Below are 14,850 nucleotides of genomic sequence, written 5' to 3'. Positions count from 1 at the left end.
ACTCATGGTAGAGGGTGGCTTTACCTGGGTACATCTTGCTATATTTTCCAGAATACAGTCATCAAGCCAGATTGTTTTTTTTCCTAACCCCAATAGGGTCCTTATTCAGTTACTCGTGGGGGGGGTCATGTCAGTTTGTTCCATGACCGTGCTCTTAACTTAGTATACTTTTTCTGGTGCTTAGGCTTTCCCATGTCAAAGCAGGGCAGCTTACAGTTTGTCCCTGGTCCAACCAAGTTCCTCAGCAGGACCCACCTTTCGTGGTGTAAGGAACTAAGGTTAATCTAAGGGCAACTGAGGCTTAAGTCAAGTAAATATGATGGATGCTCAGGAGTATTTCAGAGTCAATTAACTCCCAAGTTACAAAAACATAAAATTAACTGTTTTTTTGTGTCTATAAAAAGGGACATTCTCTAAAATAAAAATATGCAAAGGATGTAACAAAAAGAGAAAAGCAATATTTCACTCACATATACAAAATAAAGAGCCATTAGAACATTTGACTTTATAAGTCACTGTGTCTGATTTGGAGATATTTGTGACTAACAGGGGAAGAAGAACACAAAGGAGAGGTTAAAGATAAACATAAGGGATTGGGAATGCCCCAATGGAATTGGGTGTGCCTCCAGGAGAACTAGAGTAGGTGTAATTCAATTAACCTAAACTGTGTGCTGGAGGAGAAAGGACAACCCAACGTTAGGCCTAAAATGCTTGGAACTACAATTCAACAGTTGGGCAGAGCAGAGCAAATATAACCCTAAGAGAACTGCTAATGTCACTCGTTTCGCTGAAAGTCACAATTGTTCAGGCAGTGTATGATTCCAGGGTAATCTTGTTGCCAATGTCTGTTAAGTAGGAATTTGAAAGGCCAATTTCTTTGCTTCAAATAGGACAAAACTCCAGTGGGATTCCATCCCATGGGATCAACTATGGGATCAAGCTGATGTTGCACTTTCGACTACTATTTCACATTGATAGCCTTTTTGCTTCCTCTAGTACCTTGCTTGATTTTTTGGGTTTTATTTTATTTTGTTTTTTTTAATAGAGGGCTTCTTTAATAAATCACCTAACCATGAATCCTCACCTAAAACGTTGGTTGGTAAATAGCCCTAAGTACCAAACTACCAAATGAACCACTAGTATTTAAATATCCATGAAATTACATAGAATGAAAAACAGCATTAGAATAAAATTGTATTTTGAGAATGATATGGAAATATATAGAGAGCAATGAAATATATAGAATATATGTATATATATACATATATGTATACATATATATCAATGAGTTGGGCTGGAGCGATAGCACAGCGATTGGGCTTTCGCCTTTCACGCGGCCGACCCGAGTTCGATTCCTCCGCCCCTCTCGGAGAGCCCGGCAAGCTACCGAGAGTATCGAGCCCGTGCGGCAGAGCCTGGCAAGCTACCCGTGTGTATTGGATATGCCAAAAACAGTAACAATAAGTCTCTCAATGAGAGACGTTACTGGTGCCCGCTCAAACAAATCGATGAGCAACTTGATGACAGTGACAGTGATCAATGAGTTGTCCTAACCTTAGCTTGGGGGCCTAAGGGGAGATAGTTCATTACAGACTGTGAGTTTAAGCCTGGCAGCACAGGGCCCCTGGATGGTCCTGATGGTCCTTGGCGCCACAGAGCCCAAGTAGCTCCATATTCCCAGGTCATAGTATTGAACTGCAGTTGCTAATATTGCAGGAAGTGGTCCCAGGGACCCTAAACACTTCTTGGGAGTTCCCCCCTGAAAAAACAAAACACAAAAGACAAAAACAACAAACTAGCTTGTTGAAGATGGTGTTATTTGATTTAAAATGGTCCTTAGAATAAAAAATAAGCAACATGCACAAGATTTATTTGACCACATTTTTCCATGGAACAATATAGAAACGTACAAACTGTACAGCATGGAGTAATGAGGCTTTATATGTTTATATTATTATTTAAATTATGTCAAAACACAATAGGGACTTGCAGTATATAATAATAATCTACTCTACATTTTAACAAAACTAGTCTGGGAAAATAGGCTGCTTTATGGAACCTTACAGAAGTGTTTATGGTTGCTTATTTATAATGCCATAAATATTTATTTGCGGATTCTCAACACCAATCCCTATAGACAAAGACCTCTAGTGGTGGTGAAATTGCTCTAAAAATACTCAACTTGACAGAAATGGTTAAATAAATCACTACTCCACCATTAGAGTTTGCAATTCCATTCTGGGATTTAAATAAGATTCTCTAGAATGTTTCCATGAGCAAACCTCAGGATGGATATTTCTGATAACAGAATTGATTTAAAGCAGATATTGATGCGGGTGAATTATATATTGTATTATTTGTGGCTGCTACTGTGTGGAGCATCTAACATTCATTGTATTTTTTTTTGTAAATCCCTTCAACAATCTTTGAGGAAACATATTAATAACTTTCTCAGCCTTGCTTTTCAATAACTACATCCATGAAACATAAATTACATTTAAAGTCATATGATTAGAAAATAGAGGAATCAGGTTCACAGCCAATCTGCTTAAAACTAAATCTGTGATTCAAAGCACAACGGGTAGCGCATTTGCCTTGCACACACCCAACCCGAGTTTGATTCCTCTGTCCCTCTTGGAAAGCCTGGCAAGCTACCGACAGTATTCCGCCCGCAAGGCAGAGCATGGCAAGCTACCTGTGCTATATTTGATATGCCAAAAGCAGTAACAAGTCTCACAATGAAGACGTTACTGGTGCCCACTCGAGCAAATTGATAAACAATGGGATGGCAGTGTTACAGTGCATAATGCTAAGTAACTTTTAATGTTTGAATTATTTTAGAAGCCCTACCTCTAATAAGACTGGTTATGTAAATGTCACCATATATGAAAAACAACCAGGTTGCAATCAGCTGTTATATCAACCAACAACTGGATCAGAAAAAGACTCCAGAATATCTTGTCCTAGAATTAAAATGCTCAATTGGACCACACACACACACACACAAAAAAAACTAAATCTGTGGGACACTTGTTTTGCATGTAGCCAAAATGGGGGTCAATCTCCAGTACAATATATGGTCCCCGTGGCTACCAGAATCAAGAAGAAAGCCCTGAGAATTGTTTGGTGTAGCTCAACAACCACCCTCCCCCAAAGATTAAACCGGTGATATCATTATTATTATTATTGTTGTTGTTGTTGTTGTTATTTGTGTTGTTATTTTGGTGAGTATACTCCTTGCTCTGTGCACAGTGATTGCTCCTCATGGTAATCAGGTTATATGTTTGTATGGTTATATGTGGTGCCAAGGAATGAACTCAGGTCAATTGCATGCAAGGCAAGTGGCATACCCACTTTACTATCTCTCTGGTCTCTATTATGACAGATTAAAATAAGGCTTACAGACTGGAAGAGTGATAAAAAATCAAATTTCACTACCACCAAATTGTTTACATTTGAAAAATTATATATATTATATATTATTATTTGCAGTCTTATTTTTATAGCACCATCATTCACAATAGTCACAACATGGAAGAAAGTGCCAGTAATGTATGCATGGATAAATAAAATGTGATCTATTTTATATATAACACAACAATGTTATGTGATTGAGTATTGTTCTGTCAATCAGGTGTAAAATGGAAAGAAATTTTGCCATTTGCAAAAACATAAATGGACCTTGAGTGCATTATGTTAAGTAAAACGTGTTCAATTGAGAAATATGTTATAAGAGGATATGATCTCATTTCTACGTGGAACCTATAAAAACTGAATTTGTAGAAGCAAAGCAGTAAAGTAACTGTCAGAGATTGAGAAGCAGCAATCTGAGGACTTGTAGAACAAAGGGTACAAATTTCTAGCAAAATCAATAGATTCTGTGGATCAAATGTAAGCACGATGATTATAGATAACAATACTTGATCATATACTTGCAAATTGCTAAGAGAATAGACTTAAATGTACTAAGACCCTCAAAAAAGTCATTATGTGAGGTATTTGGAGCGATAGCACAGCAGGTAGGACATTTGCCTTGCACGAGGCCGACCCTGGTTCAATTCCTCTGTCCCACTTGGAGAGACTAGCAAGCTACTGAGAGTATCCGGCCGCACAGCAGAACCTGGCAAGCTACCTGTGGAGTATTCGATATGCCAAAACAGTAACGACAAGTCTCACAATGGAGACGTTACTGGTGCCCACTCGAGCAACTTGATGAACAACGCTACAGTGCAACATATAACTCATATGGTTGTATATGCATGGGTATATATAGTAAGACATAAACTTTATGTTTGTGTTTTCACAAAGGCATATCAACTAACTATACTCCAAAAGTGCACAAGAAAAATTCAAGTTCAATCAAAAAGAAATATAGATTACTCTAACACTGCAAATTGCATTACCTTTAGTCCCCGAAAGCCAAATTTCTCAATATGATGATTTGCACTAGAATTTAATTAATGCAATAATGCCTAATAAAGCTAAGCTGAAACCTATTTAAATTGTGCAAATCATTAGCTGTTCTGCTCTTTGCCTCCTAACATACTTAAATGGCTAATTCCAGGAAACACTGCTGAAGCTCTGGTTATTGGATATATTATTAGGCTCAACATCTGCGACCTGATGGAAACAAATACTAAAACTCCATGACAACCTGACATGAACTCATACGCAACTTCATATTCTCGGAGTCCTATCTTGAATGCTGTAGTGTACTTTACGTTAGAAGATAACTAGGTCAAATGGGGACTAGAAGATTTTCTTATTCTTCAGATTTTAGGGTCTATGTATTTCTTAAATGTGAATAGTGAAATGCAATCTATTCTAAGGAATAGATTCTTATAATCAGAGTTGCATAGAATTAAGATCAGAGTTGGTCAGTCGGAAGCCACTGATTGACTTTGAAAAATTATTTCTCCGGTCATTTCACCTGAAGCCCCACCATGAAATACATATTCTCAAAGGATGTATATTTGAGATGTATAAATCTCACAGCATACAACTGAGAATATTTGAATACTAATTAGTATCTTGAAAGCTTAACACCTAAGCAAAAGAACAGTGCATAATGATGAAATGATGAGAGGGGCTGGGAAGCCTTGACGTGGTCTACACTAGCCATAAAGTCCAAAAGTAGAGAGACCGTATGGGGATTATTGTCTGCCATGGAGGCAGGGGGAGGGTGGGAAAAGGAGGGTATACCCGGGATATCGGTGGTGGGGAATGTGCACTGGTGGAAGGATGGGTGTTTGATCATTGTAAGATTGTAACCCAAACATGAAAGCTTGTAATTATCTCACGGTGATTCAATAAAATTTTAAAAAAGAAAAAAAAAGAGATGGTCTGCACTGCTCTCATTAAGGAGAAGAGTTGCAGACCATAGGATCAGCAGGCAACTCCCAGCAACGGTGGAATGGTTTAGAGGGATGGGAACAAATAAATTGAATACAAACTACAGTGTACTAAGTACAGCATAAAACACTCTTACACCATTCAAAATTCCAAAGTTAGATGATCTGCTCCAGAATACTCCCACTAGATGTTATGTGCAAAGACAGGCAATCCGGAAAGGTTTATTTGAATTGTGGTTCTATTATGAAAAACCAAAAACAGTCACCCAACAGTATTTCCTCAATACTAATAAAAGGCTTGGGGGACAGTAAAACTGCTGCCATGTCTGGCAACTATTAATACGGTTTCTGTTTTCTAGGTGGCACATCCATACAAAACAGTGTATCCTTCATGCACGAAAAAAGAATTAACCTAACATGTTTTATAAAGACAAATTTAAGAAATTTTATTATGCCCCCCTAATGACTGATTTAAAGAAATTTATCTGATAGTATCACTGAATTTAGAATGACTTGATGTTTTGTCCGAAAAAGAGTAAGACATAAAATACTTTCGTGTAGAGTCGAATGAACTGTGTGCTCTATTTGAAAAGTATAAAGCAGTTCCTTTTCAGTTTGAGTATAGTCTAAAATAGATCATACTCCTACTCTATTATTTCATGCCAGACTGAGATAAAGATAATTTAGAGTGCATGAAAGAAAATTGACAGTGCATGTTAAAGCCTTAAGTGAACTGCCGTACTACATTTTTTTCTTTCAGCATGGAAGAAACCAATTCAATTTCCTGCCAATGATGGTTTCTTATGGAGACTTATCAAGTAGATATTCGGAGAATGTCTACAAGCATCCATATGTTGGACACCAACTGCAACTGGAGACTGACTTTCTTTCACAGTTATGTGATTAAGGAATATGTTATTAAGATAATGGCCACACATTTGCTGTTAGATTTGGAAATTAGAAAAGAAAACCCTTAATAACTGTGAGGCAAACATTGTCAAAAGAACAATATTGTGAATGGAAAGAATGAGAAACATCAAAGAATGTACAAATCGTAAGTATAGTAACATGGCCTTTCAAAGAAAGTGGTATTATTTAGAGCTTTACTAATTATTGTAGTAGAGATAATTTGAGAGGTTAGTCAGATATAAGACATTTTTGTTAAATAAAATAAATACTCCATTACATCCCAAAGAACAGCAAGCCACGAAGATTGATATGTGAAATATATACCCAATTTAAAAATTATAATTATTTAGTTATAAATATATTAGAACAGTCATAAGCATAATTACAAATTATAAGTCAGCTGCTTTTTAATAATTTTCATTACAAAGGTTTATTGATACTGGACATTGCATTAGTCACTACACCTTTAGATTTACTCACTCCAAGTCACTCTTTACTTGCCATTCATCATATTCTTTTCTTCTGAACATCTCTGTAGTGTTATTTTCTTCAGATCAACCATCCAAGAGAACTCATTTACTGGCTAATTTCTGACCCTTGTTATTTTATAGTCATCTAATTCATCCAGTTAAAGTTCCCTTGTATCTAGTTAAAGTTCTTAAGAGGCAGAGATCAGCCCATATTATATGAAGTACAGTTGAAAATTTTGACAGCACACTTGGTTGGCTGGTTGCATGGATGGATGGAAGGATGAATGTAGAGACTGACATACTCATTCAAGTACATCTGCATAACATAAAAATTAGTCACCATTGTTTTTTTGGCTTCCTGAGAGGCACCATGGTGGTCTGCAAAAGCATGCACTTTACAAAGGTGACCAAAAGGGAGCCAAGAAGAAAGTATTTGATTCATGTTCTTAAAAAAGACTCCTATGGTGTGAAAGCATCTGTGACGTTTAATATAGGAAATACTGGGAAAATACCTGTCACTAGAAACCAAGGACCAAAATTGCATCTGTTGGTCTCAAGGGTCATATGCTCAAAGTAAGTTTTGCTGCTGCACAGAACAATGAAGTTGCATTTAGGAAATCCAAGCTCTTTACAGAGGATGCTAAGGGTAAATACTGCCTGACAAACTTTCACGGCATGGACCTCACCCATGACGATATATGCTCCATGGTCAAAAAATGCCAGGCCATAACTGAGGCTCATATTGATGTCAAGACTAATGATGGTTATTTGTTTTGTCTATTCGTGTTGGTTGCACTAAGAAGCACAACAGCAAGATCTGGAAGGCCTCATGCTCAACTCCAACAAGTCCACCAGATTTGGAAGCAGATAACAGAAATCAAGACTCAAGAGCTGCAGACAAATGACTTCAAAGAAGCAGTCAATAAAGACATGGAAAAGCCCACCAATCTGTTTATTCACTCCATGATGTCTTTGTTAGAAAAGTAGAAATGCTGAAGAAGCCTAAGTTCGAATTGAGAAAACTCCCAGAGCTTCATGGTGAATGTAGCAGGTATGGAAAAGCTACAGGGGATGAGACAGATGCTAAAGTTGAAAGTGCCATTGAATATGAACCACCAGTGAAGGAATCTGTTTAAAATTCAGACCTTCATTGGTATCAAATAAAAAAAAAATATTTGTGGTGGGAAGAAAAATTGATTGGTCACCAATAGCACAGACAGCACGTTTAGAATATCAATCTCTGTCAGAGGCTAGATTTCCTAGAGGAAGTCAGTGCAAGGCTTAAGAGATTTATTAGATTCAATACATATGTAAGGGATGAGAAAGAAGTCATATTCTGGAGAATAGAATAGTGCAGAATATATTGGCCCGGTGTGGCATTTACCAACTGGGCAGGGAGGTCTCCACTGTTCATCAGTGTTCCAGGTATTAGACTGAAATATCTGCTTCACTGAGCTTGATTCAGTCAGGGGAGGCAGGTTTGACTAGTTGGTGGGGTATAACCTCAGGCCAAGTGGCATCTGAAGTTAAGACAAATTTTGGAGGAACAGACAAATGAATAGTGTGCAGACCTCACATCACATAACTGGGCAACATATCCTGACATGAAAAAGTGCTAGTAGTATACCTAGTTCTCCACATTTCATAATAACTCATCTTTATTTTATTTTGATTTCTAAATCAGAAAGTTTTTTTTATTTTTTGGGGGGGAAAAAGCACACTTGGTGATGCTCAAGGGTTACTCTTGGCTTTGCACTCATTACTCCTCGTGGTGCTCAAGGGTGCTAGGGTGCTGGGGATCCAACCCGGGCCAGTTGTATGCAGGCAAATGCCCTACTCACTCTCACCCCTAAATTAGAAAATTCTAAGAAGGTGCAAAGACCAGGGAGTATAACAAGTTACACAAATTTCTAACCTAAAACTCTGTGTGTATTTTAAAAGAAGGGAGATACAAATGTTCAAATACCATTTAAGCATCCCTCTTTAGGCAAAAAGAGATCAAGCAACCACTCAAGGACTTTACATTACCTCTAAATTTGTTCTGATCTTTTGAGAACAGAAAGAGAAACAAAGTATTTGAGGAGAAACAAAGTATTCATTGAAATCCTATTAAGTATAATTGTGAAATGCCTTTCCAAGTTACTTTTCCTCATGCCTAGCTCTTACTTATTTGTATGAAGTTATTGTATAAATCACACATCACTCATCTTTTAAAGTAAGTATTATATGAATACCTAATGAACAAGGTGATTACAGAATGACATTTAAAGTTATGGTTTTATCAAGAGGGAACCAAATGAATACAAGTAGATGATACTTCTATTTCAAAAGTAAGGACATAACTAAATCCTCCAAGATTTACTGTAATGACATTCATCTTTAAATAAAATCCATGCACTTAAATAATGAATTTTTAGCAAGCTACTGAAATTCTGAAGCACTATTACTGAGAACTTCTTTTTGCATCAGGTTCTATTTGGTTGGAATACCAAAAAAAGTCCAGGCTTTTAGTGAAAGTCAAAGACATTTAAATCGTGAAGCTACATGAAACTGAGAATTTTAAAATAAGACCAAAACATTTAAAAGTAATTCACTGATAGTATGGTGCATTGTAAGTTGACAGAAAAGTGGTAAATAAATTTTTTAAAAGTAGTTGTTCCATATTCTGCCTTCCTAACTTGAAAGGAACGGATGCCTACTTATACGATCCATAAGAATTAAGCGTAAGTTAAACAAACCAAATAAATTTGAAATATCCAAAATTACAAAGGACAATAATTATAGAAAACTGATGGCTACAGAATTTGAACCAAGTTGTAACAGGGAAGGAAAATATAAGAAATTAATGAGATATCAATAATGTTGTATTTCCCGACCAGAGTTTTAATAAAAGAGAATTTACAATGAGCTTAAGATATGCAAATTCATTTATGGATGCTGTTTAATGAAGGAAAATTACCTTATAAAACAAGCCAAACATTTAGTCAAGAAAGCAATATGAAAACCACATGCAATGGGAAACTAATACCCAAGAATAGTAGAGATAAGTACCAGGAGGTTTGCTTCATGGTTTGGAAGCCGGCCTCATGCTGTGGGAAAAGGCAGCTCAGACAGAGAAGGGAACACCAAGTAAAGTGTGGTTGGAAGACCTGCTCGGGATGGGAGATGCATGCTGAAAGTAGACTATAGATTGAACACGATGGCCATCCAATACATCTATTGCAAACCACAACACCCAAAAGGAGAGAGAGAACAAAAGGAATGCCCTGCCACAGAGGCGGGTGCGGTGGGGGGGTATGGGGTGAGAGGGGTGGGAGGGATACTGGGATCATCGTTGGTGGAGAATGGGCACTGGTGGAGGGATGGGTACTCGAGCACTGTATGACTGAAACACAAGCAGGAAAATATGCAAATCTGTAATTGTACTCTCATGATGATTCACTAAAAATAAAGAAAAGAAAAGAAAACCACACGCCCTGAGACTGACACTTCATGACCACTAAGAAATTTCTTTACAAATTGTTCAAGGCTGACAATTAGAAATAAGGATTAGTAGGAAAAATATCTCCTTAAACAAACAGCAACACATAGAAAAATATCTCCCAACATTATCCTCAAACCAAGACTATGATGAGTGTGAGGACAGCAGGAAGCAATATTTAATATTCAATAGGAAAAGTTCAATATGATGTACCCTAATGTATCTGAATATATGATAAAGTATCAGCAATATACTTATTTAAAAAAACGAAAATTGCAAAATGCACCCACAGATTAAGGTCTACTGAAAAAAATCTAGTTTGACTGAATTTGAACACTGAAGACTGAGCATATCTGAGAAGCAAATGGAAAATTTAGGACAGCGGAGGTGAGCATGTTGTCGACCCTCTACCTTCCACACAAATCCTACTGGAACAAAACCACTGAGCGTACTGGTAGAAACTGGACATAAGTGCCAGGGCTCGTGCATTGTGTGTAACTACTGAAGACATAAAATCTCTAGCTGACACAAATGCCCAACTGTAGGATATGCAAATGGAATATAAGGAAGGATGGAGAGATGGAGAGGATTCTAGTAGGAGGTCCCAAGTTGGGGGAAGAGGCAAGAGGGGCATCTAACTACTTGTGCATCTGCTTTATAATGGACTATGTTCCAACATCGTTATTTAACAGATTTATCATAAAACTGTTGCCATTCAAATAATGAAGGTGCTATTCTAACTAGTTTTCCACTTGATTACGTACATGTAAATGAGATGGGGCCAGAGAGCGAGCTGAATAGACTGGATTGTAAACTTTCCATCCAGGAGACCTGAGTGCAATCCCCAATATCACATGATTCTCCACTGATCCAGGAGTATCTTCTGACCCCCATTGGCTGTAGATTTCCTCCCCAAAGTAAAGAAATAAAGATGAGGATTGGGACGAATAGTCAAATGGATTAGAGTACCAGCCTCACAAGCATAGGATCATCTGTGCAAGTCCCAGTGTCCCCGCCCATGCCTAGTGAGGTCCTCACAATACCGCTCCTATCCCTGGTTTTGTAAGTGATTTGTTTGCACTGCAGCCAGGTATGTGGAAGCAACACCAAAAGGGGTGTGACCTACATTACGTACCACCACTAGAATGATGTGCCATTGCAAGAGCCAGGAAATTCAAGCCCTGCCGAGCAAGTGTCTGAGTCCCTCAGCAGCCCCTGGTGAATACCAACCACAACCCTAACTTAATGTGCCTAAACTAAGAGAGCAAGCCCCACTGAGCACACATGAAAACACCAATGTTAAATGTATTTGCATCTGAGTGAGTGCCACAGCTGAGTGTGAAAGGACCGAACTCAGAGGGGCAACCCCCAGCAGGAACCTCAGCTGAAACTTTACGAGTGCCATAGCCAAGTATGTGGGTGTTCTCTGATCACTGCAATACCATCACCATCAAGGAAGGGACGGAGGAGAGAGCAAGAACTAAAAAGTACATAAATAAACAAAAGTGAGGAATAGGTGATTATCTCAGAACAAACCTGTTATGAATTCTTGCCAGGTCACTTGTTTTTTTTCTCTGGTTTGAAACAACACTCAGGGGTACTCAGGGCTTCTGGCTGTGCTCAGAGATCAATCCTGGCAGCGCTCAGGAGACCAGAGAGGGTGCAGGGAATAGAACCCGGGTCAGCCACTTGCAAGGCAAGTGCCTTATTCACTGTACTCTCTCTCTCTCTCTCTCTGGCTCTGCTGCTGACTATCTTATCTTTTTAATATAGGAACTGAAAAAAGTGGACAAGTACTGTGTTAAATACAGCCCATCTCCAAACAAACAGATGTTTGTGTTGGAGGGCACTAATCAGGGCACTAATCCAACAACCCCTTCAATTATGACCCATTGGATGGTTACTGAAATATTGGCGAATTCCCACTATCTTTTGGCAGTCACAATACTGAAATTCTAGATGGCTCACTGCCGATGAACAGCAAAGTTATGCTAAGAATGCAGTTTCTAAAAGATGAGCATGCCTTAAATAGTGGTTCTTTATTCATAAAGGAATCTCTATTTATCTGGTAGTATCCATTGTTCTTGAAATTACATTACATGTATATTTTAAATACTACCTTAAATGTATATATATTTTTTAAAATATGCAAATACTCCAGAAAGTCACATAAGAACAAATCTAACTACAGTCAAATTTATACTACTATCACACATTGACATATTTATACAATACCATATAATTTACATAAAGTTACTAAAGTGGCATTGCCAACCTGTGTATATTACTCTTCCACATGGCTTGACTCTGGCCAATTCATTCTGTGCACAGCTTCCTACTCTTTCAAAGCAGTCCAAAGTCAGGAAGAGGCATGCTGAAAAAACATGCCCAATACCAGAGCAGGGTTTCTTAAACTTTTTCCACTTATGACCACTTTTGGGTGAGAATTTTTTATATGACCCCCCAGGAATATGAGCATAGAAAATAGGTGTGTACATTACATGTTTACCGGTAATTGGGTATCAGAGCGGTTGTATAATGGGTAGGTGCTTGCCTTGCACACGATCAACCTGGGTTTGATCCCAGGCATCCCATATGGTCCCTCAAGCACTGCCACAAGTGATTACTGAGCGCATAACAAGGAGTAACCCCTGAGCATTGCCAGACAGGGCCCAAAGACAAACGAAAAATGGTTACTGATAATAAATCATGATGAAATTTTTTAAAAGGCAGTTAAAACTACATGACTCCATATGGGGTTCACAATCTATAGTTTAAGAAGCTGAGGGGTAGAGGGTTAGACAGGAAGCACAAGTCACTTTTTTCCTTTATTGCTTCGTTTTAAATCATTTATTATTTCAAGTACAGTAGCAATTTAACTTGAATTTCTATTAAACTTGATATACCTTTGGCTAAAGAAAATCTACAACCTTTATAATATAGTTTTTTTATTGCATTTTGGGGGGGACTCTTAATTTATTTTGATACAGACAAAAGCCAAAACTGTTGACACAATTCTACAGTTTAAATTGATTAGATAACAAAGCCCCAGTATTAAAATCAATAAGTACAAAGAACCATATTTATGTGAAAATTATTACATATGATCAAGGGGTTGGTAGGTCCTAGTCTAAGAATTTATTAAGCTGTTTATTGCTAGTCGAGACAGCTGTGTTATTGTTTTTGTTTGCTGAGTTTAGATGGCATCTATGTTACTTTCCCATCTAATTTGGTGTGCTTCTAGCGGAACTTCAGTATTAAGGAATTAGGAGGCGGTGTCACAGGGTCCAGAGACTGTCGGCAGCTGTGGGAGGTGCGTGCGGCTGCCCAGGCTTCCCAAGGACAAGCAGCTCAGGTTCTAAGGCACAAGGCCTGCATGTGAATTCAGAGAGCTTCACACCGAATGTCCTACTCCCAAGTCAAACAACCGACAACAGCTCCTGAAAGCCTCTGGCTGTGGTCCCCACATTAAAAAAATACTTGAAATGGGGCAGGAATATAGAGTAGAGCAGGCAGGATATTTGCCTTGCACACAACAGACCTGGGTTCAATTCCTAGTACCCTATAAGGTCCCCAAGTCCACCAGGAGTAAGCACTGAGCACCAAAGGGTGCGGCCTACACCCCTCCCCCCCAAAAGAAAATACTAGAAATGAATGGAAAGTTCCAGGTGCACCCTAGATAAATATTAAATTATGCATTGATTAAAACATTAATTAAAGTCAACTTTCATTATTCCTCATTTTCTTTTCATTATATTGAATCTCTTAAAATTAATATAATTCAATTTGATTGTCAATGCCCTATTATCTTAATGAGGTTGACATAACAAGACTGATAAAATTCTACTATATAGAGGAAGAGAGTCAATATAATTAAGGCTGTATATTCCCAGGTTTTTCCATTGTGTTTTTCAAACACCATATCTGCACATTTGAGAATAAGTTATATTTACACCAGAGAATACACTGTGTATTTGTAATCAAGACTATCGGCTTTATTTCTAGCTAAAATCATGTAGAAATGACATTTTCCCACTTAAGTCCCCTATTAATTTATCTGTTTATACTAAGCCCTTATTGCATTTGCTTTAATGACATAAAACATTTATAATCCAATATCTTCAAGCCAGCAACTTGTAAAACAAGATCACGACTAGTTATTTTAAGAAAAGTTAAAGGACCAGATCAGACCATTCTCATTAACTACAACCAATTTGTATTTGTTTTCAGGAGCAAGTAAGCCTGGAACTTACCAGGGGTCTGTGTGCCAAGTCCCACACACATGTTGGCCATGGCTTGGTTGCTAATGGCACTGAGGCTTCCATACATCAGTCAAGAGCAAGCCGGCAGAGCCATGGCTTCTGACGTCACTAGAACTATGCTAACTCTGTTTTTCGATGCAGAATTCATTGGATTCCATGTGGGAAGAGGGGTGATGGTCACAATGTCTTCTCTCTACAGAGATGAATATGGACCTTCTGCTTGCTCCTTCACCATCCCAGATGAGGTTCGCCTCCAACTAACGTCCCTAGGTCTATTCTGAAATAGGAGGCAGAGCCCCTTCCTACTGGTTGCATCCTAGCAGCCTCCACCCGAGACCTGCATCACAGTAAGGGCCCACACCACAGCTCCTGAGGCA

At 38.2% G+C, this 14,850-nt stretch overlaps 1 protein-coding gene and 1 pseudogene across 1 annotated transcript in view; one reads left to right on the top strand and one right to left on the bottom strand.

The window, feature by feature from the left end:
* CFAP47 (cilia and flagella associated protein 47) overlaps positions 1-14,850 on the bottom strand; it is a 489,064-nt gene that overhangs the window by 337,548 nt on the left and 136,666 nt on the right. The gene's annotated exons all lie outside the window — the stretch shown is intronic.
* On the top strand, positions 6,395-7,866 carry LOC101540923 (40S ribosomal protein S3a-like; annotated as a pseudogene).

Source organism: Sorex araneus, chromosome X (genome assembly GCF_027595985.1).
Source record: "Sorex araneus isolate mSorAra2 chromosome X, mSorAra2.pri, whole genome shotgun sequence".
In the NCBI taxonomy this organism is placed as follows: Eukaryota; Metazoa; Chordata; class Mammalia; order Eulipotyphla; family Soricidae; genus Sorex; species Sorex araneus.
The sequence above is the reverse complement of the archived record's forward strand: the minus strand, read 5'-3'. Positions and strand labels throughout refer to the sequence as shown.